The sequence below is a fragment of the Musca vetustissima genome, unplaced genomic scaffold, assembly GCF_032173495.1.
Source record: "Musca vetustissima isolate MV318-11 ecotype Yass unplaced genomic scaffold, APGP_CSIRO_Mvet_v1 utg27342, whole genome shotgun sequence".
NCBI lineage: Eukaryota > Metazoa > Arthropoda > Insecta > Diptera > Muscidae > Musca > Musca vetustissima.
In genome coordinates, this window is record NW_026889520.1 from 87650 (window position 1) to 100972 (window position 13323).

Consider the following 13323-nt stretch of genomic DNA (forward strand, 5'->3'; position numbering starts at 1 on the left):
CGGAAGATTAAACCAAAATTCACATAATCATTCGCTGAAGATCTATTAGGGATTTGAAACTATCACCCCTATTCCGTAAGTCGTCGTCGTTGTCGACGTCGTCTCTTTGTCGACATTACTTCGCATCGACATCGACAACTCTTCGACATTGATTTGGTAATCCGTAACACTCATGCGACGATGTCGACTATTTATCGATAATATCAACAATACAAACACATCTCTAAAATTATAGTCAGCTGTTTATTTTATTTCATATTTTGGCTTAAGTTGAGTTTAGGGGCTATGATGGTAAGTCACCTTTATGATCGGAATGGGATAAAATTTGGTGCACTCCATCCGAAAGCGACGAAACTTTATTTGGCACAAAGACGAGCCCAATTGATATTGGTCAAAATCAGTTCAGATTTATATATAGACCTCATATATTTTTCTTTGTTTATTTACACCTAATTGTGCATTACGTATTGACTAGATTCTAAAATGATGAATCCTGTTCTTTTCCGGTCATGGTTTTTTTTTAACTTTTCAAAAAAAAAATTGTTCCAACACTTGAGTCAACTAAAGCAATGATGAAGAAATCTTCGACATCGCTGCGGTATAAATATTTCTTCTTGTCTTCGAAATTTATCGACATTAATATACATTTTCCATGTTTGGAAGTATTCGAAGAGTTAATTCAAATATGCATTTAGTCGGTTCTTAGTAGTCCCTACATGAGCTCCTGCTGCGGTGGCAATTATCGTCTGTGTATGCTAGGAGTAATTGCCCTTCGGCCGCATACGGGGAGACCTGCATTGATTGCCCATTCTGACAAAAGGTTCACTTCAACCTTCGCGTTAAAGCTTCTGTCATCTAGAAAACTAGACACAAGCCTGCGCTTTGTCAAACATTATAAAATGCTTTGACAAAATCCAAACTAACAGCGATATCTGTTATTTAGAGAGCAAGAAATATATATGCCCCTAAGACCATCAGGGCATGTGATGTTGAATGACTCTGTCTGAAGCCAAATTGGCTGCCAATACATCTCTAATTTTGGAGAGTACAAACTATTAAATTGTCCTGCAACTATTGCATTTTGTAAGGTCCTTACCAGGTTTCACGGGTATACACGGGCATAGTTATTGATCTTTTCCATGAAACCGGAAAAGAGTCCAAATTTATGCACTGATTGAAGATAAGAACCTTTGTTTGTTAGTCCAAAGTCATGTTAGTTTTGGTCTATACCTTTGTCGTCAAAGCAGCAGCATACGAGATACCATTTTGTACTTTCTGCTCCAAAGATTTTTGGCCCAAAGTAGTGTTAGCTTCGGGTGCAACCTTTGTTTGTTGGTCCAAAGTCATGTTAGCCTTGAGCTTTACCTTTGTCGACAGCAGCAGCATACCATTTTGTACCTTGCCGTTGGTAAGTGGAATTTCCGATTTTGCCACCTTGTGCTCAGCGCTTTAAGCTAAGAGCTTTATGCCGACTGGCGAATTCTCTTTTTTTAATTCACATATTCAGGTTTCATCTCAACCTTACCTGTAGTTGGATTTATCACAGCTACAATTTTCGGCATGCGAATCCCTGAAGGGATTTTGCATTGGCCATGTGCATGTTTTTCAATGCACTTAAAGCAACGGAATGACATTCCGCAGCTGGTGAACACATGACCATGACGCGGACAATTGAAGCACTTTGTCAGCGTTTTTTTTGCGTCCTTTCTAATGATGACCGAACTGGCCAAGAAATATTTTAATCTATAAAATTGTTGGATATCGGAACTTGGGCCTAAATTAATAAACCGTTTGTTCCGTCCTAATGTCACGACGCACTTAACGTCGGGATCGAGAGTCAGTTCCCCAAGTCCGGTCCTAACATCTTCCACTTCATAATTTCCCGATAGTCTTTCAATGACTAGCGAGTAAGCAGTTTTCCCCTTAGCAGTGATGGTATAAAAGTGTATACATTCCTTTAAAATATTTCACGGACAGCGTTATGCTCTTCCTAAGTGAACATCTACACATTTGAATTTTTTCAGTACGGTGACAGACAATTTTTACGCCCAATTTTTTTCTTTATCTTGTCGACTAAGTCTTTAATGTTTGCACTAACAACCGTAAAGCGACCTTACCTGCTTTTTGCGTCTCTTTGCTGTCTGGTCCTTGGGGCCTTCTTAACTGTTGTAGGTTTTGGAACTTCGTTCGTTGCAGCTTATTTTTTGTTGCTGGATTGTTTTTTTGCAGCAACCTTCTCCTTTTCTCCATGCAATATCGGCGGTTTGCGAAAGAATCACAGTTGTGGTTCGGGTAATGAATACGAAGTTATTAAACACAGAAGTGTCGTAGGGGAACTAATTAATGATTGGGATAAATGTTTAGCCCGAATTAAAGAACTAGAATGCGTAATAATGCAAATAAAGGAATAAAACAATGTTAATAGTGAATAATCGAACAACAAACAGTTGCAAATAATACTGATTGGGCTACTGAAGCAAGCAGGGAATTTAATACGGCGTCAGGTAATCCAATAACTAAAACCACAATTAAACCAAAACACAAAGTAACAGTGCGTATTGAAAAGAGCCATCTGAAAAAGAAATGGAAGGCGTACCAGCTTCTGCATAAATGGATAACCAAAGCTGTAATGAAGAACCAGCAAATACACACACTACAACACAGATTGTGTCTAAATGTAAGCTCAGCCCGCCCCATTATATATTTTTAATGTAAAAATGTAAAAATAAAGTCGACAATAAAGTTAATCGTCTTCTAGGACATGATAATTTCACAATTGATGTTAAGAATAAAACCAAAATTAAACTATATTCAAAGAATTAAAATACAATTATTATAGATACTCACCAAAAGTGCGAAACATATAACATTAACTATTACGAAATTATCATCTGCATATGAAATTGAAGATATACTAGATTTCTATAAAGATACAAATATAAACATTAATATTTCTAAAATTATAAAACAAAAAAAAAGACAAATGGATTTTCCAACTAACAAATGACTCTGATATTAAAGCTTTTAAAAGGCAACAATATATTTTATGAAATTAAGATTTCATTGACAATTATAAATCATACCTTGGTATGATTCGTTGCCTAATTTGCCAACGTCTTGGACATGCGGAAAAAAACTGCCTAAAAGATGTTTGAAATGTCAATTTGTTCATGAGGCGGGAAAATGCTCCATTCCACCGAAAGAAGAAAATAATAACGAACATAATTTATTTTTTAGACTTGTATGCTTACAGCTCTAAACAAATAAATGAATATGCCAAAAAGAGACTCATTTAAATCTGATGAAGAAAAACCGCATGTACTCTTAGAATTGAGAATTAATGGTTGTGGTTGGAAACATCACTGGAAATAAATATCAGAAGACATTTTAGAAACATTTGCTTTTAAAAGAGCCAACAATTTTGAACTTGTGGTGTTCAGCGGCTTGTTTGCATTGTTTTTTTTTTTTTTGTATATGAAGTCACTACATCGGAAGATTAAATTCACATAATCGTTCGCTGAAGATCTATTAAGGATTTGAAACTATCACCCCTATTCCGTAAGTCGTCGTTTCTTTGTCGACATTACTTCGCATCGACATCACTTCGACATTGATTTGGTAATCCGTAACCCTCATGCGACGATGTCGACTATTTATCGATAATATCAAAAAAAAAAAAAACAAATCTCTAAAATGATAGTCAGCTGTTTATTTTATTTCATATTTTGGCTTAAGTTGAGTTTAGGGGCTATCTCCAATTTTTCTGAAATTTTTTTACCACAGGTAGATCTCGTCTCCTTGATGACGAAAATATATGACATTCATGGGAGAAGTCCGTACTTCCCGAGATATGGACCTCTGAAATTGCGGAATTCATATGATCGCTCATAACAGCGTCATTTATGAATCGATGATGGTAAGTCACCTTTATGATCGGAATGGGATAAAATTTGGTGCACTCCATCCGAAAGCGACGAAACTTTATTTGGCACAAAGACGAGCCCAATTGATATTGGTCAAAATCAGTTCAGATTTATATATAGACCTCATATATTTTCTTTGTTTATTTACACCTAATTGTGCATTACGTATTGAATAGATTCTAAAATGATGAATCCTGTTCTTTTCCGGTCATGGTTTTTTTTTAACTTCTCAAAAAAAATTGTTCCAACACTTGAGTCAACTAAAACAATGATGAAGAAATCTTCGACATCGTCGTCGTCACACTTTGTTATGGATAGACCTCGGATTTTGCATATTTGCATATTTTTTAATAATGAAGATATCGAAATTCTGATTGGACACAAATTCGTTTCAAAGGATTTAGAATTATTTGAAGGGTTCATATTTTTTAATTTTTTGAATATTTGCATATATTGCATATGCACGAGATATGCAAAAAATATGCAAAAAATATGCGAAATATGCAAAAAATATGCAAAACATATGCAATACATTAAAATCATAAAAACTGATTTTTTATTTTAATTTTTTTAATTTTATTAAATTATTATACACTATACCTCGAATTTGTGTACTTTCTTTATTTTTAACCGAGAGAAATCAAATCTTGTATGTATGCGTTTCAAGGTTCAATTATTAGATATTTGGGGCATTTTGAAAGATTTGCTAAATACATGTATAAAATATGCAAAAATATAATATATATATATATTGGAAGCTATTCTGTTTTAGCAACTAATTTGTGTTCAATAAAAATTTCTAAAAAAATTTAACACATTTGGTCAAACTTATTTTACAATGCAATTCTAAAAAATTCCCACTCAATACAAAAATAAATACAAAGCACTTGTGGTCGATTTTTTTTATTACAGGATACAATTTGTAAACCTTTCCTCAATAAAATGTTTATTTATGAACCAAGTGGGAATTCCAAATTTAAAATAAAAAAAAAAACCATACTAGCTGTTATTACCTTACACATGTCTTTACAGGTAGTTTAAAAAATTACCATGTCTATTAGAAAATTGTTATTCCTATAACAGGTAGTTTTATAGATTTTGCTAATTATTATTGTTGAACCATTTGTGGCAGAGATGGGCATTTCTTATTGGCAGGTAATAGGGGTTTCCTAAATGGCATGAATGAAATATATGCGTTTTGATATATAATTACGAGTTAAGACGAAAATACGTTTTATAACAAGTAACAGAAAAGCATGTATTTAATAATAATATATTTTTGTGTGTAAAATGCCTAAATTCAACAAAAGTGATAAAAAAATGGTAGAGAAATGGTTATGTGATATTTCCGAAAAGTGTTTTCAAATTGATGGTGACAATATAATTTGCACTATTTGTGACAAAAACGTAAGATTTAAACGGTGGCTTCGTATACTATATATGCTAAAAATATGTTTTATGAATAAATTTATGAAATATATAGGTTTCCTGCCATGCTACATCAGCATGTAAATCATCGACGATTAAAAGCATTCAGTTGTCAATCCAACCATTTGGAGGAAACAAACAATGACGTAAGCCATGATGATGGATCCATAGAATTTCAAATGGAATTATGTGAGGCTCTGGTTGCAGCTAATATACCGTGGAACGTGTTAAGCAATAACAAATTAAGGGACTTCATCACAAAGTATACCGGTCGATCAGTTCCCGACGAAAGTACACTTAGGAAAAACTACTTGGATAAATGTTATGAACATACAATTCAACAAATTCGGAACAGCATAAAAGATGAATGCGTTTGGATATCAGTGGATGAAACAACGGACAAGCAAGGGAGAAATGTAGCGCATATGATTGTTGGATCATTGAAGGAAACTGAAACATCGAGCTCTTTTTTACTGGCGTGTAAACAGCTTCAAGATGTAAACCACGCAACAATTGCTCGATTCGTTAATGATAGCATACGTATACTGTGGCCTTATGGAAATGAAACAAAAGTGTTGATGCTATTAACGGATGCTGCTTCATATATGATTAAAGCTGGTCAAAATTTAAAAATATTTTACCCAAACCTTATTCATGTAACGTGTTTGGCACATGATTTAAATTTACTGGCTGACAAAGTAAGGACATCTTTCCCTCTCGCAAATGACTTCATATCTTCTGTCAAAAAAGTGTTCATAAAGGCTCCACTCCGAGTTCAAAGATATAAGCAATTAATGGATAAGGAATTACCACCAGAGCCGATTCTAACGAGATGGGGTACTTGGTTAAAAGCAGCATCATCTTATGCAGACAACTTCGAAGGCATACAAGAGGTAATATTATTACACTATTTCTATCAACAAGAAATTCTATTTGAATATGTATTAATATTCTTTTAAATATTTAACATTTCTAGGTCCTTGAAACGTTAAACCCTGAAGAAGCCGAATCTATTAAAATAGCAAAAGAACTGCTAAATAATCCAAAATTACATCCTGATTTTATATATATAAAAACTAATTTTGGAAGACTTCCAGAAATTATAACATTATTAATTTCTCAAATGAGAAATTAATAACGGCAACACTTAGCCATGGTTGACTTCTTAGAAGATCTACCTGAAAGAGCTTATTTTATATCTTCAGCTTTAACAAGCCCAAGTTCTTCACCAGATTTAGAGTTGTTTATGTGAGAAACAGCAGCTATAAGTGTGTCGGAGAAGATGACTGCAAGTGTATGGGTTTCAATATTGTATTTAACTGTCTGCCTCACTAATGTGTCATTTGAATCTATACCTGAAATATATAATATGATTATGATTGAATTTCGAATTATTTTGTAAATGTCTGCCTTAAGGATAGGGATATGATTAGGCTCAGCTGTTCTACGTAGTGTACGCGTCAATCCCCGCTTTTCTTGAATAAATCATAGTATACTAGGTGGTAGGTTACCAAGAGTGCCTTTTCTGTCCTTCGTATGTAGGATTGAAACTTTAATAGCATGTTGGAAAGGTGTTCTATGCTGTCATCCATTTCTTTTATTATGTTTCGGTTTCTTGGTATCTTCTATCAAAACCTTGTTGATTTGTTGTCTAAATTTATGTTCAACTGGTTATTGTTGTGGAGAGTATTTCTATAACATTTGACAATGTCATCATTGAGGATGGAAATATTAACGGCTTAATGATCTGACTCAAAGTCAAACGTTCGAAGTGGATTCTCGGTTTCTCGATGCATTTTACTATCATCTGCCTTTCCTCGCCACTAAGTTCTTGTGTTTTATATGGTAGAGTGAGTCCAGCCGATATATGCGCTTCACCGCATTTAACACACCTTTGTGGCATTCCACAATTTATGGCAACGTGCCCAAATCGATGACAGCGATGATACTGTCTAGTTTAAAAATATTTGCAATATCGGAATCCCTGCTTAATCCATTTATTATTTAATAGACATAATATTTCAATTTCTGTGCCTACATTTTTTTATTAGAAAATCTTCCCCTCTTCTTGGCTAAATTCATTCTACACGCCTTCAATGACTAGCATATATGGCAATAATGCCTTAAGTATGTGTGTATATAACTTTCTACTTTGGTTTGCTAATACTAGGACATTCTTTATCAAATAAGTCAAAAAGAAAAGTCTAAGGAGAACCATCTATCGAACGGGGGCAATTCTACTCGATATGACATTATCAGGGCTGACATGAAGAACTTCAGCAAAATTATTCAAGAAGCCAATCACAGCGCGAAATTCTTCATTTGACCAACTTCTTGAATAATGTCAATATTAATGAGAGAGACTACACGTTAAAGCTGATGCGGGAATAAAACGTATCCCCATACCTGACCTAAAAGCAGGGATGGTGTCATTATTACTTCTGATGAGCAAAAGGCAAATTACCTGTCTGATTACACTGCAGTACCAGACAGGTAACTGCAGTACCAATATCCACCGGGGATATAAGTCTATTTTGCTGAATTTGACCACCATTTGGTGCATCCTCTGGTGGATTTTCACAAACTATTGGTACTGCAGTGAAATATAGACCGAATCGCAAATCCGGTGGACATGATGGAGTCTCTGAGATTGCTTTAAGGAAGACACACATGTACACATTGGCAAACTTTGCAATAGTCTTTAATCAGTGTGTAAACCTGTGCTATTTTATAAATGCTTGGAAAACAGCTAAAACAGTCTCAATTTTAAATTCAGCAAAGATCCTGCAGTGAAATATAGACCGAATCGCAAATCCGGTGGACATGATGGAGTCTCTGAGATTGCTTTAAGGAAGACACACATGTACACATTGGCAAACTTTGCAATAGTCTTTAATCAATGTGTAAACCTGTGCTATTTTATAAATGCTTGGAAAATAGCTAAAACAGTCCCAATTCTAAATTCAGCAAAGATCCTATTGACGATAACAATTACAGACAATTAGACTACTTTCTGCACTTGGCAAGTTATTAGAATATATCATATTGAAAAATATTTCTTTGGAATTAGGGAAGTTCTAACTGGGAACCAATTCGGTTTCAAAGGGGCCTATCATCTTCCGTCCTAAACAACAGACAAATCACTATTGGAGTAAGTCTCGATTTCCAACGAGCATCCGATAATGTATGGGACAACGCTATATTATTCAAAATGCAAAGACTAAACATTAGCCAGAAACTTTGCCGACTTGTACTCGATTTTCTCCGTGCAAGACGATTTATGATAAAAGAAGAAGTATATTCATCGGACAGATAAATACTTACATAGGTCCCCCAATGATACCTGTTAGGCCCTATTCTATTCAGTATATTCCTCTGAGATATCCCTCTACCACCGCAGGGATATTTCATTCTGATCTACGCAGATGACATTTTTATTGCTCCATCTGGTGTACATGCCAACAACAAAAACGTAGGATTTAACGAATACCTAGAGGACCTCTATAAATATTTTCATAAATTAAAAAATGCATTTAAACATTTTCCCAAGTTCCAGATGATTGGAGGCAACTCTCCATATTGGATTACAGCTGGCTTGCGTATCTGATCAGCTGAAATATTTCATTCCAATTTTCTGTTCATTAAACATGTTGAACACATACTTTGTATGGCAAAAAAAAATTTTTTTGGCATTTCAACGTGCCATATGAAGATCAGGTGACCTACTAATGATCTACCGATCTAGCGACAAATTATTAGACGTATTGTGACTTACGCCTTCCCAGTATGGTGGGGCTTTTCCTTCGCTGAAATGCAGAGATTCCGCATATGAGAGAGGGGAATACTTCGTTTGTGTTTGGACATCAAGCTCGTTCAACTACGTGGGCAAATTAAATAACATTAAAGTATTCGTTCTTTAGCATTAAGATTTTATTACATGCCTGATGCAATACATGTATCACTTAGATAAACTTAGCTAAAATAAATAATGCTAAGTAGATATAAGAGCCATTGTTAGACGTAAGTCATTTTATACTGTCAAGGAATTGAATCTAAAATAAATTGAATTGTAACTTTTCAACCACTATGTTAAATTTTTAGTTTGGAACACATTTCACTACACAACATTTTGCCACGAATACACAACGCTGAATTAATCAATTCAGTTTTATTTCCCAAAATATTTGATTAAAATGTTTCTTAAGTCTAGTCACTTATATTTAATGTATATCTAGCGTATTTTCATACTCCTCTAGATTTATTACATTAATGATTTAATATAAAATATGTGGAAGGCCCAGTCCACTTAAATTTTTTTTAAATTGTATGTTATTTATTGATTATCTTGTGAAAATGATTCTTAATTCAAATATCAAATATGGACTAATGTAGTGTTCCTGTTCGGTTAATCTTCTACCTAAACTAAGGTAATGAGATAAAATTTTAGCAACCATTGATAGTTATGGCATGCTATCCTACATTTCAAATATGACACATAGCTATTTTAACGTTTCTTTATTAGGGGTTGATCACATATAACAATATTATGAATATATTGCTTTGCATTCTTGTATAAATTACAGGATTTGCCTTTGAAAATAATAGCACTGTATTGTCTGTATGTATTAACAATAACAGGTCGTTTGGTGATTGAGGGATGTCTGCCAAGTATAAATTATAGAGAACTGTTCCCAGTACCGAACCCTGTGAAATCCAACACTTTCAGTATGATTTTGCTATATCTATCTAAAAGATTTTAGTTAATTAACTATTAAAGCCATGAACATTTTGTAATGTATTCTCTCACGAGCAACTGTTTGCTTTATTAAAATCCAGGCTAAAGCGATTGTCACACCTCTTATTAAGACATTGAAGGATGGTTGAATGGTGTTTTGTTTTTAATCCAAACTGCCGATCAAGTATTATTATTTCACATAGTTTTCTCAAACAGGGTAATAATGGAATAGGTCTACAGCTTGCAGCTCAGGTGGGCAGGAACCGTAAGAATAAATAATTAGAGTGTTTTTATTTAGGCCACAAAATAACTGTTCTTTTTTAACTCATTTTATATTACTTATAACCGTTACGGTCCCTGCCCACCTTAACTGCAAGCTGTGGACAATCTGTATGAAGCTGTGAAGTGCCTACAAAGTATACACACAAGAAGGTTTTGAGTAAGGCCTCTTTACGAAGGAAGGGATGAAGATGTTTTTGCCGTCGATTTTGAAAGACTCTACCATACAGATGTGGAACAATTCCAACAATTTTGGTCAGAATGACTCCCGCAGTATTTGATACCCTATTTAAGATATTGGAAAAAGAATTGACTAAGTCATCTCATAGAGCTCCTATTTCTGCAAAGTGCAGATTGTTTTTAAAGCTCATGTTTAGTTACTAACACAACTTATCTAATATTTTATTCTTATTATATTTATTTTTAAATTTCTGGCTCATGGAGATAGTATATAATACTTATATGTAACTTTTAAGATGACAGCTTCTGCCGTAAGAAGTATAATTAGAGAAACATGCGCAAAAATTTGGGAACAGCTCAGCCCTTGTTATCTGCTAGTTCCGTTGACAGCAAGTTGGTTGGAAATCGCTAAATATTTTGAAAATATATGGAATTTTCCACATTGTGTAGGCGCGATAGATAGAAAGCACATATATATAAAATGTCCGTCAAAGTCTGGATCTATGTATTACAATTATAAAGGTATTTTCCAATACATTTAATTAAGAACAACAAAATAATTTATTCTTTCCTTAGCTTGATTTTCTATAGTTTTAATGGCTGTTTGTGATGCAAACTACAAGTTTACCGTAGTCGAAATAGGGGTTCTCAAAGTGATGGTGGAATCCTAAAAAAACTCTGAATTCGGAAAACGTCTTTTAAGCGATTGTTTAAATCTACCACCAGACGCATGGCTTGAACTGGATGGGAAAAAACTGTCCTATTTTTTCATTGGAGATGCTGCTTTTCCACCCAGAATAAGACCGTATCCAGGATCCAACCTCCCTGCAGACCGTGAAAACTTCAATATGAGATTATCAAGGGCAAGGAGGACCATTGAAAATGCATTTGGCATATTAACGGCCAGGTGGAGGATCCTACTTTCTCCATTAAACTTTAGTCCCCCTGTTGCTGAAAATCCAATGATGAAAGTTCCTGCCCTGACAACTTTGCGGTTGAAAATGGCAAAAAATGGTTTGCGGAGAGATGAAATAAAGAAACAAAACAATCGTATAAAAATAAAAAAATAATACAAATAATGCTACAAAAAAGCATTCGAAATTATGAATGAAATTAAAAAATTTTTATCAAACAGTATGAATATTTTAGAATTAAAATATTTATAAATTTTTAATTTAAACTAAATTTGTTATTATAAAAATCTATTTATTGAAATTATAAAAACATGTTATTTTAATTAAAAACAATTCAGGTTATTTAAAATAAAAAATATGACTACTAAAAGCTTTTTTTATATTAATTCAAACATGTTAATAAAATGTATGAACTAATTTAATTTCAGAAATTAATGTTATAGATATAAAATATAATTCAGTATTTCACAACATTTTATTTGTAATTCGAGAATAAACTGTGTAATTCACGACATTTCAGTTGAAAATGAAGAATTTTATTTGAATTTTTCGAAAAAAAATCTATGGAAACTTATAAAGAAATGTTTAATGTATTAAACTGAAGTTCAGATTTAATTCTATAAAATACAAATAAATTTTTGATTTTCAACTGAAATGTCGTGAATTACAAAATAAATTTTTGAATTACAAAACATTTCAGTTATAATTCGAGATTTTCATTTATAAAGAATTAGAATTCTTTTGTATTTCAAGAAATCGTCTCAATTTGTTACGGAATACCAAACATGTTTCAATAGTTATCGATAAATGTCGACAACGACATAGGGAAGGAATACCAATTTGCAAAAGACGACTCCTCTCTACGTCGTCGTTTTGTATCGACGACGACATATGGAATAGAGATTGTGTTAGTTTTTCCTAAAAGCCCTGTACATGTATAGATAAATAGGTAGTAATAGGTAATACTAAGTAATATGTAATAACAGGTAATATGTAATAATAAGTAATAGGTAATACTAAGTAATATGTAATAATAAGTAATAGGTAATATCAAGTCAGTAGAAATATGTACATAGAGTTATCAAACTATTTCAACAAATTTTTTATGATCTCTCTAAAAAGTGGATGTGTATTTATTTGCGCTATATATTTGCACCTCAGGCGCATGTGGTATATCAATATCGGCTATTTCCCCACGTCTTGGAAACAGGCAATGGTTACACCCATTTTAAATAAGGGGTCTCCCTCAGATAAGTGTGATAGCTATCGCCACATCTCTTTGCTGTCCGCCTTCAGTAAACTCTTCGAATCTTTCATACTGGAGCGCATTAAAATCATTGTGGAAGATAAGCGCATTTTGAAAATAAAAGACAGGAAGTTTAAGCTGAAGATAGGCGACAGCCTCTCTTGAGTAAGAACTATTAAAGCTGGGGTACCCCAAGGTTCTCTATTGGGCCCATACTCTATAATATATTTGCTTGTGATATGCCTGAACCCAGTGGCAATGGGTTGCAACTTTTGTATGCGGACGTAAGAAAACCTTCGTGCAGGGCTATTTACGATAGAGCTGATATGGATAGGGTTTATGTATGCAACAGATGCCGAGTTCCTGAGCAGCAGAAAACATCTGCCTCCTGTCGCGCTAGAGAAGCTGAACGAGGAAGGTCTACTGTTTGTGGACGATCAACTCCTGTTCTTCCATATTACAGTCTACAATTTTAGAAAGTTTGTATAAGCCCTAATACGCCCGAGCTCTTGGAAGAGCCATAACCTATATGAAATATTTTGAAGTCCCATAGTTCTGATTTATTGGTCAAGAACTCTTTGACCACCTCAGGACTATATTAATTTGTCAGCCCCTCAA

The 13323-nt window shown here is 33.8% G+C and overlaps 1 pseudogene; it reads left to right on the forward strand.

Annotated features, from left to right (window-relative positions):
* Positions 1-1345: 1345 nt before the first annotated feature.
* Positions 1346-12870, forward strand: LOC133337204 (uncharacterized; annotated as a pseudogene).
* Positions 12871-13323: the final 453 nt, after the last annotated feature.